Raw genomic sequence first — 15,221 nt, 5'->3', positions numbered from 1 at the left:
ACCATGACAGTGTTATAAGCAGGAGATACTGTAATCAAATGACACTTGCTAGTGCCACTAGAGTTAAGGTTGTGTCAGCATTACCATGATAGACCACACTTTTCAGGTGTTTTCATGTCAAATGGTATAATTCACTCTCAGTTTGAACTATAGCACAGAAGACCTCATAGTTTTAAGCTATGTGTAAGTATTATGCAAGGGGGAGAAGTGATTATTATTATAACACTAACAATACATACAGGATTGACAGGAGAAGCTGCTGTACTGGTCTCTGTTCCCAAGACACAGCTCCCAAGGCCCTTGCAAACTGTAATTCACATAAGTGCCATTGTTTAGATCTCCTGATTATTGTAAAAAATAAAAGCTATGATGTGCCTAAGAAAGACGGTTATATCAGGACGTAGGACCGTCTGTTTCACAAGTATGTTCAATGCATACTAGAGATAATATGGAAAACCTATTGTAAGAAGTCTGTTACAATTAGGGTCACCAATGTTCTGGAATGTACTGAACTTAAACTTTATGCTTTTGAAATCATGCTTTCAATCATTTTTATGGCATATTTCTATGTAGTCAAAGGAAACAAGAAAACTTTCCAATACATGGGTATTTACTGCACTAAAAATGTCAATGCACCAAATTCAATTAGGAAAAGTTAACATTTTTACTACTATTGTTGTTATTCTGTTAAAAATGGGTAGGGGTGTGGTTTGGGCTTTTTGGTGTTTGTTTGCGGGGGGGGGGAGGTGTTGTTCACTTTTCTCTCCTCCTCCTTTCCTCTCCTCTCCTCTCCTCTCCTCTCCTCTCCTCTTGTCTCCTCTCCTCTCCGCTCCTCTCCTCTCGTCTCCTCTCCTCTCCTCTCCCCTCCTCTCCTCTCCTCTCTTCTCTATTTTCGTTAGCAGGCTTTGACCTTGTTGTAAAAATGATTGCTATGAGGCAGAACTGACCAATTTATTATAGAGGCCAGGAATGAGCCTATTTTCTTGGTATTGACCTCCTAAACCAACAGCAAGGAGTACAGAACCTCAGACATTGAGGAACATGGAGTGAGTTAATGGAAGGGACAAAGGTTTTTTTGAGATACTTACGCTGTGTGTTGATTTTATCTCTCCTGAACTAAAATATGGTCAAAGTCCATGTGATTAAGTGAAACTGAAGATGGTGAAGAGGAAGGAGTAAGGGATGGCTTACAAAGTGTGAAGAATAGTGTGTTGCAAAATCTAGGAAAGAGGTGGGCAGAGGAGAGTGATAGATTGATCCTTCCCACTTCCAAATGCTCATGCCTTGATTAGTGGCATCCCAAACCTTTTGTCTTCCAGTGCATCTGGCCCTTTGGGCTGTCTTCTACCAATCACTTATGACCCATTTGGGATGGGGTTAACTGTACTGTGTAGGTATTTTTGAGAAGTCGTCATCTTTGGCCTGTTCCCATAACCTCTCAACTGACATTGAACTGAAGAGGTAAGTTGCCAAGCTGATTTCCTTTCCTGCTGATTGTGGAGTGCTCAACTGGGCTTTGTTTCAACCAATGAGTAAAGTTTAATTCAAAGCATGGGAGAGTCCCTATCTGGTTGTTCCATTGAAGTAAACAGTACTTGCTTGCATGCTTAAGAATTTGAGTTGTTTAATCTAGTGAATAAAAGACGGAAAGGAAGCATGATAACAGTTCTTGAGTATGCAAACGCCATTGTGAAACGGAGAGGAATAATCTGTTTGCCAGGTCTGTAACATATAGCACATAGAGTAATGGGCTTACATTTCAGCCAGAAAGACTGTTGGATGTGAAAAGAAGGTTTTAAATACCAAGAATGATGAAGCATAAGGAAAGACAGAGGAGGCTGTGGCTTCTCCATCAACTGGTGTAAGATGATACTTTTTTAGAGAAAAGGAGATGTGTTAGATAAACCCTTCAGACTTCTTTCACCCTTCTTTCCCTTTGCAGCCTGAAGAAAACCAGTTTAGAAATCTTTATCCAACAAATGATACTTAAATGTTATTGAAACTTGGTCATTTGAACCAAATACACACAAAGCATCACATCTTCCCACTACCTTAATTCCCAAATTCTTCTGTTCTTTCAATTGATAAAAAACAAGGCTGCCCCCGTTGGCTGATCACTGACAATGTGCAGTGAGAACTTTTAGCTAAAAATTATTGTCAAAATATCTGTTTCAGTAATGAAAAAGGCACAGGTGTGCTCTGTGTAACTATGGAATGAATAAAAACTATGCTATTTATATTCTATTTTTATACTTGCTTAGAATTTTTCAGTCAAGGTTCTGTATCAGACCGGTTATTTCTAACAGTCATAAGCTTTTTGTAGTATTCCTATTCCTTCAGCCTTCTGCTTGCAATCTGTTAAAAATTCTGCCTCTTGTTTAATTTATTACTGTTTCTGCTACTCTCATATTACCCTTTACTCAAGCAACGGCATTGGCTACATCTAAAACTGAGAATCAACTTCAAAATTTTATCGTTAACATTAAAGGCTCCTCAAACCTTTTTCCCTTTCTATTTGTGAAATCTGGTTCATGTTTATGGCTCCTCTCATAATTTATGCTTGGCTTCTGACCTGTTTCTCCTCCATCTCTATCATTTACTGTATCAAAATATCAGGCTTCTCCTCAATTAACACTGCTGTTTCGGAAACCTTTCCCTTAGTAAAATTCTACCGCTGAATCTTTCAGATTGTTTACCTTAAAAACAAACATTTTTCTGTTGTTTTCTGTGAGAATACTATTGAGAGGTACATTTTGTGCCCTATTGTGCCATTTTTCCTTTGTTATTTTGCTGTACTCTGATATGTAAGGGTCAGAGGTCATGGCACGAAAAAGTCATTATGTTTTTGAATAGTCAGCTTACACTGTTGTAGTTTTTATTATCCATAATTGTAATTGAATTCCAAGGTGTAAAACACATAGATACAAAAATGTAAGTGTTGTTCTGGAGTTATAAGCATCCCGTCATGAGATAATACCTACAAAATTGAGGATTCAGGGACCAACATAATCTGGAGAGGACAAATGAAGGAAGTCAAGCATAGAATTAGGGAGACCTATAAAGAAGATGGACCATCACTTGAGAGGAGAAGAAAAAAAAAAGTCAAGTTTACCATTAACAACCACTAGCACACAGTGAAAACCAAAAAATGAAACAATTTTTAGTCCATAAATTATCATTATGACTGGAATAGGTTGCCCAGAGAGTTGGTAGATGCCCCAATGCCCCACCCTGAAGAAATTCAAGGCCAGGCTGGACATGGCTCTGAGCAAGCTGATTTAGTTGAAGATGCCCCTGCTCATGGCAGAGAGGCTGGACTAGATGATCTTTAAAGGTGCCTTCCAAACCAAACTGTTTTATGATTCTATGATTCTACAATGATATACCGAAGCAGGGTTAAACCAGAATGTTAAGAAACCTTACAATTTATTTAAATGTTTTGTGCTGGTTTGACTGAAAGAAAGTTAATTTTCTTCATGCAGTTAGGCACCTTTTTTTTTTGTAGCCAGCACCATCATTGTTTGGATTTAGTTTGAGAACAAGATAACATCCTGCGACAGAGTTTATGTTCTTTGGTTGTTGTCTGTGAGCCAAGGACTCTTCTAAGCTCTTTGCCCACAGGTGCAAGGCAGCAAGGAAAGAGGGCACAGATGGGCAGACCTTGACTGACATCCACAATGATCAGCTAGAATATTCCATGCCATTAGTATCATGCTTCATATTTAAGGAGAGTCAGATTTGCCAGCTAGGAGGAGAGATGGAGACTTGTTTTCAGTTCCTGATCTGTTTTGGTGAAGTTCTGTTTGGGAGTTCTTTCAGTTTGGCATTTTGCCATCCTGCCATTTTCCAGTGTGGCTCTGAATCTTTCTGCCTTTTTCTCGTGTTTCGATCCTCTCCCCTATTTGAGAAGGGGGGTACACTGAGTGAATGATTGACTATCGTGGTTTTGAATTGCTAGATTGGGTAAAACTGCAACATTTTTTCATATATTTTTAGCTTACTTCATAAATCAGTTTATATTCTCTCTGGCTATTAGTCAATATGGAAAACTGCAGTGGACTGGTTATCAGTTCTGAGGTAGATGTGGTTCTCAGCAGCAGAGGTTTGTGTGCTTTCTTCAAGGACACAGGCAAAAGATAATTGTGTATGGTACAAAGGCTGTGGCAGCTCTATGCCTTGCTCATGTGTCTCTGCCTGCCTGGTCTGTGCCCATTTCTTGGAAACACAACCCTCTGTGCTAACAGAAGTCGTAGTGACTTCTTCTGTTCCCCCATCCTATCTCCTATCTGAGTTTTTTATCTTGTTTTCTTTTTGGTTTGTTTGTGGTTTTGGTGTTGTTGCTTTTTTTTTTTTTTTTGGCGACTACAGCAGTAAATCAGTAAATCCTGGGCTGTCATCTTGGGAATGGTAAAATTCACTTTTGTTTACATTACTAAAAAGTTGCCAGATTCTGGAAAATCGTTTCATTTATTTTTATTTCCCTTTTTCAAACATTAGGCTCATGAAGGAGTTTACCCTGCCCTATTTTCAAGTCACAGAGGGCTCTAACAGTAATGGTGTGCAAGGATTGCCCCAGTACTAGGGGCTGACTTGAACAGGATCTCATGCGATGTGTTACCCTGTAGCCACTTCAGTTTCAGTACCTTAAAAATGGTTGAGACAATCCTGTCCTTGAGGGTATTTGGCACAGACTGGTGGTATAATTAAGAATGCTCCAAAACACACTGGCCACACATAAAAAACCTAAGATTAGCACTGCATAGCTAACTCCTGACCCACAGCTGGAAATTGTTTGGGAGAATGATAACTTTTCTGGACCAAAAAGGCACTGTCTCTGTTAGTGGGTCATGCAGTGCATTAGGCAGTTCCGTGGGTTGCGATGGGTCATACTGAGAGTCTCACATCCTCAATCCCTGCATACCTGTGCATTGCTGCAGACTCATCCTGCTCCGGTCCTGTGAACTTGCATACCAGTCAGGGATTAGAGATCATGAGATACACTTCTGGAGGCCAGCTCTTGACAGAAGAGGGTCCAGCGTGCATGCCCTGAAATGGCTCTGCAATGTAAACGAGGGCACAGTCAATGGGAATGACTGGAAGAGTCAAAAGTTTTCTCCCTATCCACAGTAAAACACTAATGTAGACAATCCCAAACTGAGGATGATTTTAGCAGTTAAACTAGATAAGTGATTAAGTTTCAGTACTTGGAAGTACTTCTTAGCACACTTAATTTGCTAGCTTTCTGCTCAGTTTTCTGAATTTTCCTTCTACTTTGTGACATCCCAATCCATGCCACAAGTGAATGTATTAGGAAGCAAGTTGTGCACTGGAAACCCCAGAGCATCTGAACATTTCACAGCATGGCAACAGGGTCACTGGGTGGTCCACCTAAATCTGTCGGAAATGCACTGGAGCTTACCGATGCAGCAGTCTCTTTCTTAAATGAGTCACAGTTCCTCATCTGGACCACAGGAGCAACACACACTTCTTTTCTTGATATTGAGATTATTTTTCTGTAAATATTCACCCGTGGAAAGATAGAAGTCATAAGAAATTTTCTGAAACTGTTCATAAATCTATGGAATAGAACCAGTATAGATAAAATGTATTCAATATGTGAGCAAATAAAGTAGTTTTTATTTGCTCTTGAATTATCTTGAACAGGTAATGGTAAAGTAAATGTTTATTTTGTTTCCAACTTCTTTTCAATAATTTGATCTCATTGAAACAGTTTTTGGTGCCCTCATTATTCAAAATCTAAATTGTGGTTTTTTTAAATGTGGACTGATGCTGTAGTTTAGTTGATCAATATTATGTATTATTCAGGTCTCTAACTTCGATTATATATTACACAGTCCAAGTATATCTTTTCTGAATCTTCTGATTGATGTATATAAATTGAGTTATTTTGAAAATTATTCTGCTTTCTTAAGATATTAATTATTCTTTTCCCACAATCCACCGACTGGTTGCACAAAATGCAGTCTTAAAGAAAAAATAGAAAATCATGCAAGAAAGTAAAAACATATTTATATAACTTTTGAAAAGTCTGTGTAAAAACAGGATCTTTACTTATCAAAACTCTTCATAATTTGAAAATTAAATTTAAGTTTGCTCTGATTCATATTATATAAAATAACATAAACAAATAAGAATTAATATATTACATGAGAATTCTTGTCTCCCTTAACTTACGTTATTGTTTATTCCTTGAGAGAAAACCATTTTCCTTTAATCTCTGAGATGTAAGTAATCTACATTGCAGGCTTGCAAAGAATTTCTAAAAAATAATTTAAATATACTAAACTGATGTGACGTCTAATCTTAACTTCCACAAGAGGAGATCTGGTCTATTGTACTGAAATACACTGGCCTAGTATGTTTGTTCACAAGTAGAAATCTGGTTCAGTGAGAAGACTGTCAAAACTCTCATAATGCCTGTACACTTTGGACATGTTTGTATGTGTTGAGTAGGACCACAGATACAGAGGGTTGAATAGAAACAATAATTTACCTGATTGAGACTAATTTTTTAGATTTATAGTGTTGCAAGCGGTGTTGTAAACATCTCTGTCACAGAAAATTTGTAAAAAATCGCAGTGATTGGCAAAGAAAATATTATTGTTATTACCAGATTTAACATGAATGTGTGGCTTTGAGTATAAAACTGTCTCCAGTGCAACAGTTAAGTAAAAACAAATACACATTTAAGTTGCTTGAAATGTTTTCTGGTTCCTTGTCATTTTTCACTTTAATCAAAAGGTGAACTAAATAAGTACTTCAATCAAGTCTCAGGCTGCAGATAAGCCCTTGTTTTTGATAAAATCTGGGGTACAATATTGAACTTGAAAGCATATTGTTTAGCATATTTGACTGAACCTTGGCCATTGACATCATATGTGCTTATCTTTGTCCCAATTTTCTAATCTGTTCACTGGGCTATTATTTACCTGTTTTACAAAATGTTAAGTCTGAATTAACTGAGACAGGTTTTTGGCCTTTCCTCATATGGCTATGAGATTAGAAAGAGAAAGCAACGATTTCTCCTTGTATTCCACCTCATTATCTCTGAAACCAAAATACGGGTTTACAAATCCTCAATGTGAAGGTCACATCCCCAGAAAATAATGATGCCACAGGCTGGCTGGGGTCCTTTCAGACCACCATTGCTTACTCCTACATGCTCCGGGCAGCTGTGGATGTCCAGGGACTTTGGGGCAGCTTTTAATGTCTGCCAAATCCCTCGTGATCTTCAACAAAAACACTGCATACGTTACACCTTCTACAGTCATCCATAAGCCCAGCTCTTCAGCCACCAAGAATTTAATCTTAATAAAGATTTTGAGAAGAGGTATGTTACATGCACAGCAAGTATGGTGGGTCCTTCCTGGCACGTGATGGGTAGCAGGTTGGTGTTCCATCTTCCCAATGAGCCCTCGTTACAGACCCAACCTCTGCCTGTCTGCTGCCCAACCAGATTTCAGTGGTTTGATCTATTATTTTGAAGGGAGTTTTGGGTGAATAGTGAAGCAACGATTCCTACAAATGAAAAATAATGCAGACAATGCTGTGAGCTGCCTGCTTTAAGAGACATTTTCCAGAGGTGCTGGAGGAGTGTTGTGAGCATGAGCGACAGATTCAGCAGGATCCATTTGTCCCCCTAGAGACCCTTCCCTCCTGAGGATCCTCCTGCCTATGTCTTTACAGCATCCTTCTTGCTCCATAGTGTTCAGTCCCTAAACAGTTGATTTGCATGCCTTAAAATTGTGCATCTGATCTTTTTTTTTCCATATGTATAACATCCAATAACTTAGAAAACATTATTGGCATCTAAGACTAGGAAGATTTTTGTCCTTCCAGAATGCATAGATTTTATTGGAATAAACATTTTTATTTTACAGAATGCTCTTACAAATTAAAAAAAAAATCCTGATATGCCCTATGATAATTCATCATCTTTGATCTGAGGTCTTTGAATACCGATTTGAAAAGTCAGTTTAATGATTTTTATGTGGCACAAGAGTCCTCATTGCACAGGAAGGTAATAACAAATCTTCTTTACATCCACAATTACTATCACCAATGGAAAAGGGCTTGTCTGGAGAGCTGAAGCATGGCTGACATGTGCCTGAGATATCTGATTGAAATAATGGCTCCAGGTGATGGTTAGCAGCTGGCATGAGTTAAATAAACATTCAACGGCTTGCAGCAGAGTTGTGTAGAAGTGCCTGTGCATTCAGCCATGTTAGGTCCTATTATTGCTAATTAAATCTTTCTCACTTAAACCAAATAACAGACTGCTATCTCCCTGAGTCCTGAGTCTACAGACAGCTTCATTTGAGAGCTTAGAGGGGTGAACCGTTGCATTAGAAAAGGAAGAAAAATAATTTAAATTCCGATTATTTAAAAGTTACTATTAGTTGTTTCAGTATTGATCTACCCACAGCCATCAAGCTGATGTGTTCATTTTGCAGTTCGAAACTACTGCTAACAAACAACATAGATCATAAATACTTCTGCCCAGCCACCAGACCCTCCATTTTTTCTCCTTCAGTTTGTAGTACACTCAAAGTGAATACAAAATTCCAATATATAATATTCTAATATAATAGAATATACATTAAGTGTTTTCATAGCACATGTAAAGCCTATTAAAGAAAGCATATTCACCACATGTGGACTCCTGCTGCATGTGAGGCTCTGCACAGCTCAGAATGAAAGACAGAGAGGCAGGAGGGGAGGAAATGAGTGGTGAGTCTTTAGTCCAGGGTTTGGGTTGCTGAGTAAGGAGGGAAGCTCTGCAGCCTTCACATCCTTCCCAGGCAGGAGTCTGTTCTCAGAATGGAGAGAGACCATGTGTCACCTACTATGTACCCAGTAGGAAACAGGACTTTGTGTACCCAAGAGGCTGTCCTGCTCCTCTGTGCAGGAGCTCTGAGTCATGCTGTGCAGAAGGGACTATATTTCCTGCCAAAAAACAGGTGTTTTCCAGGTAACTCCATGGAAGATAAGTGTTTCACTGGTTGCTACCTTCATTACTCTCATCAACTTTGGGTGCTAGGACATGGCATTTTTGAAGGGGGGAAGGGGGTGTAAGGAAGAGAGAGAGCTGTGTTGAAACTTTAAAAAATTGGTATCCTGACTAAGCTGTTGGAATTTAGTCCATGCTCCCTAATTGAAAAATGATATTATTGTATTTTTCATCCATTTATAAATTCTGAATAATTTAATGTTTTTTAATAAAATGAATCTAGACAGCTTGCTCTTGGCTAGTATCTTTTTATGGTATAGCTTCCAAAAAAATCACAAATGTCACAACTGGATTAATTAAAAAATTGAATCCTTCTCGACAGTTTTTTTGAGAATTATATGCCATAGACACACACATAATTTATTGATAATCCACAGTAACTTTTTATGTGGTTAATTTAGCCTGTGGTTCTTACTTGAGCCCTGAGATGACCTTGTATTTGCCATGGATGTGTACAGATTGCTGACATATGGTAACTGAACCCTTCAAGGCTTCAGTTTGATTTAGTTTAATTCCCTTTGGGCGTGAAGTAACCTAGCCGAACTACTACCACCTCAGGTGTATGCACACATATTATTTGAGTTCACCAAATTAATTTTAATGTGATTTCACTTATTTTCTTAATTCAGACTAATATTTTGCAAATGTTTCCATACAGATAATTATTAATCAAGCCTAAGTCTTAAAAGATATATAGTTCTGGGGTATGGGTGAGTGGTTTTTTGTGGTTTTCATTTGGTTTGGTTTTTATTTTTTTGGTGGTTTTTTGTTTGGTTGGTTTTTTTTGTTTTTCCCCAAGTTCCGTCTTTGTATTTTCTCTTTCTAACTGTGGACAGTTTCTTTGTCATTCTCTAAGGTTGAGCCCCTTACATAAATTACCCAGGTGTTCTAATTTCACTTTTATCTTGAATAAGCAAGGCATACAGTCTCAACTGGTTGTGAATTAGTGTAAAAACAAAGGTTGCATTGTTAATTTGGAATGGTTTTGTAAATGCTCTTGATAAGACTGTTCCAGCCTCAGCTCTATGGAATCTGCAATGCATATACTGCTCAAGTTAGTTACGTGGAAAAAATTTCTTCCATTTTAAAATTGAGTTCTGTTTTAACACTTGCTAGCTTTCAATATTTGTCTCTGTCATCAGTAAACTCATAATCTTGTACATCACTGGTGTCTCACATGCTTACACAATGTGTGCATGTCTATACATTACAGACCTTAGAAACTAATGCAAACTTTTCTAGAATTTACTACCATATGCTAACAGATGCTGTATCACTCATTAAGTTTCTTTTCCTACACTCACATGCTTCTTCAATACATTGTAAAACTTTTCTTTTCTTGTAATTCTGTTATTGAGCTCCCTTCAAAAATGTCCACAATTTTTTTCCATATCTCTAATGAGCACAGTTGACAAAATGTGGGCTGGTGCTTGATGAAATTTAAGGTCATTTGAAAAAAAAACTTCAAAGAGAATGAGCAAAATAAATTATGAGTGCTAATTATAGTTTCACGATTTTTTATATTTTCCCCAAACTCCAGATGTAAATACATCTGTGCAAGCTCAGACGTTTGACGGTGAGATCTCATTATACATTAACCAAATCTTTCTTGTTGAGGAACATATTCAGCTAATAACATAGCTCTTCAGTATAAGATGGTCCCAGTGAGTTTGAGGTTCTAATATACTTCACAAACTGCTCCATTTCAAGTACCTACTAGCATAAAGCTGCCTGTGCAGAAGACATGTGAGTAGTAGGTCTGCTTGAGGAGGCACAGGCATTGAGCTCCCTTGTCACTGCCCGGTGCACTCCTGCATACCCTCAAGGACACTCCAGTGCTGATGAGTCTCCCAGGGCTCTTCAGGCACTAAAAATTTACCCAGACACTTGAGGCACTGATGCAGAGCAGCCTGGTTGACGTGTCTATTGGACAAATGCGCTTCAGAGACTGAACAAAACAGTAAGAAACATGCTCATTATCTATGACTTACCCCTTATCTATGTATAGTGCCACAAAGGTATGGACACCAGCCTAAAAATTGGAATAAGAAAAAAAAAATTATTTTGTCACTTAATTGTAAGAGTAGTGTCAAAAGATTCTAGAAATAAACTAGGTGTGAAAAGAAAGTCCCAAATTGCGAACAGAGAAATGACAAAGATGTCCATTTTCCTGACAACTTCCTTGGGGAAAGGAAATGGTTCTAAGGATGTGTTAGGCAGCACTGACAGCTTGTCTGTCTGATTTGCGCAAAGCACAGTGCCTCATTCAACTTGATTTTCTCTATAATTTTTTTCTCAGCGAAGTGATTAGCAGAAATGCTTATTCCCATATAGTAGTGGTCAGATCACTTAGAAGAAAAAGAAGGAAGAAATTCTCATTTTAAAATCAAGAGATGAAGTACTATTAGCAGAATATGAAGTAAATGAATCCCTAAAGAATACAGTCTTGCAGTTAACATTTCCTCAAAAATTAGTTTGTTTATTCAAATCTATGATCTTGTCATATTTGTTTTCCTCCTTGAAAAATTACTAAAGCTTACCAGAATTGAACTCTAGGGTCTCAATATGCATTGAAATCAAGTAATTAACTGAAGATAGGACAATGAAATCCTGAAAGTTTTTTGTTAAGAAAATAAGTTTACTTTGAAGATAATTAGTCCTATATAAGGATTTGTAGCAAGGTTTGAGACTGTAGACATACCACAATAACTGCTTGTGACGCCCTGACAACCACAACTTTTGATTGCAACATAGGGTTATGGATATTAGACTTCACTAATTTCATCTGAATATGGAATATTCATAGGATTGTATGTGCAAATAACTCATGAAGTTTGTTCAGCAAATGAGTACATTTAAATTTGTTTCAGAGCTTTTTGAAAAACAAAATAAATTCTGGTTGACATTTGCTCAGAGCCTTTGAATTTGGAACTTGATTCTTCCATTGATCCCAGTTACTTGGCCCTAGGTTACTCTGCAAGACAAATTTCTTGCCTTCTCCTGTCTGAAGAAATCTCTTAGGAGTGAGGTAGAGTCTGTGCTCCCATTGTGAAGGATTACTGGGTTCACATCAGATTTCACTGATTTTTGCAAAGTTTAAGTACGTAAATCTAAGAGCTCATTTGCATATATTACAAATCAGTTGATAAGACACTATGCTGATTAACATCTTTCTTTTTTTAGAGAACCATGGGTTATTATATGGAACTTGGATTGATCTGAGAAGTGGTTGGAATTTATTTTCTTTTTAGTTGCTTTCTAGCTGAATTCTTCTGAATCTGCTCTCATTAGCAACATACAACTTTTTCCTTTTCCATGGGTATACTTTAATAGTATTTTGTCCGGTTGTGCTGTAGGCTATTCTTTGATGAGAACACATTTGTAACTTTTATATAGAGCTAGTTGGATTTCTTGATTATCTCACTGAAGCTAAAGAAAATGACCTTCCTGTGAAGTGGAAGCCTGAAAGATTTTCTTTCAGAAAAAATACTCTTTTCCTTCTGGTACCTGCATATTGCTTCAAGCTGGCTAAATATTCCTTTTGTTTGTTTTTCTTCTATTTGTGTCGTTTCCTTGAAGTGCGGTTGTCTTCTCTTCAGAGGTACACCTCTACAGTCACAATTTCAAAAAACATGAGAGAAGTATTTCTAGATTATAAATCATTTGAAATAAGAAGTAATCTAGTGAACATATGAAGCAAATACTTTAAATGGATTCTAGTCTGGAATGTATTTTTTTAAGGCTTAAAAAAACCCTCAGATAACATTTATAAAGCAGGAAAGTATTATTAGTTGATGTTATACACAAAGTGAGACACAGGGAAAAATGTAGAGGAGTATTTTTGAAAGCACTTATTAACATTAGCTGGTTTCCACTGGAATTAAACATTGACCTTGGTATATGTAGAATTATGTCATTTTTGTAGTCCCATCATACATGGGATAGCAGGATTACAACACGGGGTGAGTGCTGGGGGGCATAGATAGATAGATAGATGATTGATAGATAGATAGATAGATAGATAGATAGATAGATAGATAGATAGATAGACAGACAGACAGACAGACAGACAGACAGATTAAAACTGACCCCTGAAAAAGACAATCAGATACCCTCCCATCCAACTCTGTGGTACTGATGGCAACATTTTAATTCATTTTTTGTGATAGGTTTCCTCCATTGTTTTTATGTTTCTTGTTTAATTCACTTTTCTTTCAAGTTGTACATTGAAGGAGTCTTTCAAATTAAATGGCAAATATGTTCATTTATAAGCCTCCTTCAGAAACATCCACATGAATGTGTTGCTCCAAATAGGTTTAGATAAAAGCTGGTAAGTATAGGAATGGGACAACTCAGAGAAAACAGAACTTAATGAGCCTGCAGTCCCTTGCTGGTTTGGTTTCTACAAACCTACAAGTACCAATATCTCTTTTTCTTGTTTATAAATGGCAGTTGTTCACTGAAAATTGTGATTTTGGTGATCTTATCTGCTTTTAAGACTGTCAGAAATATACAGGCATGGTCTACAAAAACACTTAAATGAATGTGTAACTTTAGGAGCCTGCTCACATGCTTGGACTGTCTCATTAATATTAACTGATATACAGCTACAAAGATTGCCAGTTGAGTAATATTGAAATATGCCAGAAAAGTAGTCACATCATAGCATACAGACCTGAGTTGGGACTTTGGAGATGTTGGTAGCTGTTTCTGGGACTGGTTTCCTCTGAGCTCTGGGTCTCCTTGTGCTTAGTGTGTGTCAGAAGAGCTGACTGTGTCTCCATCTGTCATTTGGAGACCATGGGAGTGCAGCACCCTCTTGCAGTCCCTCTGATGTGCATTTATGCAGCACAAGGAGCTGCAGGATTTCTAGTATGCAAGCTGTGACGCAGAATCTACACCCACTGCAGATTCTTCTCTCACAGTTCCAGATACTTTCTAGTGCTTTTTCACTGCCAAGGAAGCTGAAGCATTGCTTCTGCAATATGTACTGAAGAGACATACTCAGTGACAGAAAATCAGTTTTTAACCCAAAATGTTCTATTTAATCATATTTTCATATGGACATTATGGGTATTCAGGAATCATTCAAGATATAGATGCAAAAACAACAAAAACAAAAAAAAAACCAAACAAAAAACAAACAAAAACCAACAAAAACTACAAACAAACAAACAGAAACCAAACAAACAAACCACAAAACAGAATGAAAAAATATGAAGCAGCCAACAGCCTTCACACAAGAAAATCTGAGTACTTTTAAACTGTTTGCAATATAAGTACTACTTTATTTTAAGGTATGAGGGGAAAGAATTAATGTTGCTTTTAACCACTTGTACTCACACTTTCTTTGCCAAAAATGTGGTTTTGCTTTGCCAGTATTTTTAACAATGTAACTGTACAATTCTTTGAGACCTTTAAAGTAATCTTGTCTTTGTATCCCATATCATAATTTATAGAACTGTCATTAATGGTATAAAGATTATTTCGGCATTGCCTTGCTTTGAGACATCCAAATACAGACTAAACTTTCACCTTTGTATGGTAAAGTACCCTGCTTCCAGATATATTGGAGTGAAAAAGAATTGAATTAGCCTTTAATACTTACCTGATTATCCATATTCTACAATACGTGTTTACAAATATTTTTTGTTTGTTTGTTTCTGTACCTATTTTGCATTCTGAATCTCTCTCTTTCCAGGTTTCCATAGCAACTCTTGTACAGCTTGATCATTAGAAATAAGTTCTCTTTAATTGATCTCCTAATGTATAGCTTAATAGTAACTGTTAAGCAGTCTTTTGTTTCCAGGTCATATTTAAGGTTCACATATTTGCATAAAAACATCTCATTAGCTCAAACCAATCATTATTAGTAATTTTCTTCCTTTAGTTTTTTAATAACTAAACCCTCATTGAGATTTTACAAATAGCAAATATTTATAGCTTGTAGAAAGAGTTTTCTCTGTGAGCCTGGGTGCTTTGTTTCTATGAGCAGCAAGAAAATTACAGAGCTTCAAAATTTTGATCACATAATACAAAAAGAAGGTGTCTTTTTCTCCAATTGAAATTTAAATTTAAATAGACTGTTCTAACTATAGGCCAGAGGCAACATTTAATGGCAAAGTTACAGTGTATTAGAAGCTTGCACAAATATGAATAACAATGTAAAAAATAACCAAGCGTAACAGAA

This window comes from Caloenas nicobarica, assembly GCF_036013445.1.
Source record: "Caloenas nicobarica isolate bCalNic1 chromosome Z unlocalized genomic scaffold, bCalNic1.hap1 SUPER_Z_unloc_2, whole genome shotgun sequence".
Lineage (NCBI taxonomy): Eukaryota > Metazoa > Chordata > Aves > Columbiformes > Columbidae > Caloenas > Caloenas nicobarica.
Note: the sequence above shows the minus strand (reverse complement) of the source record.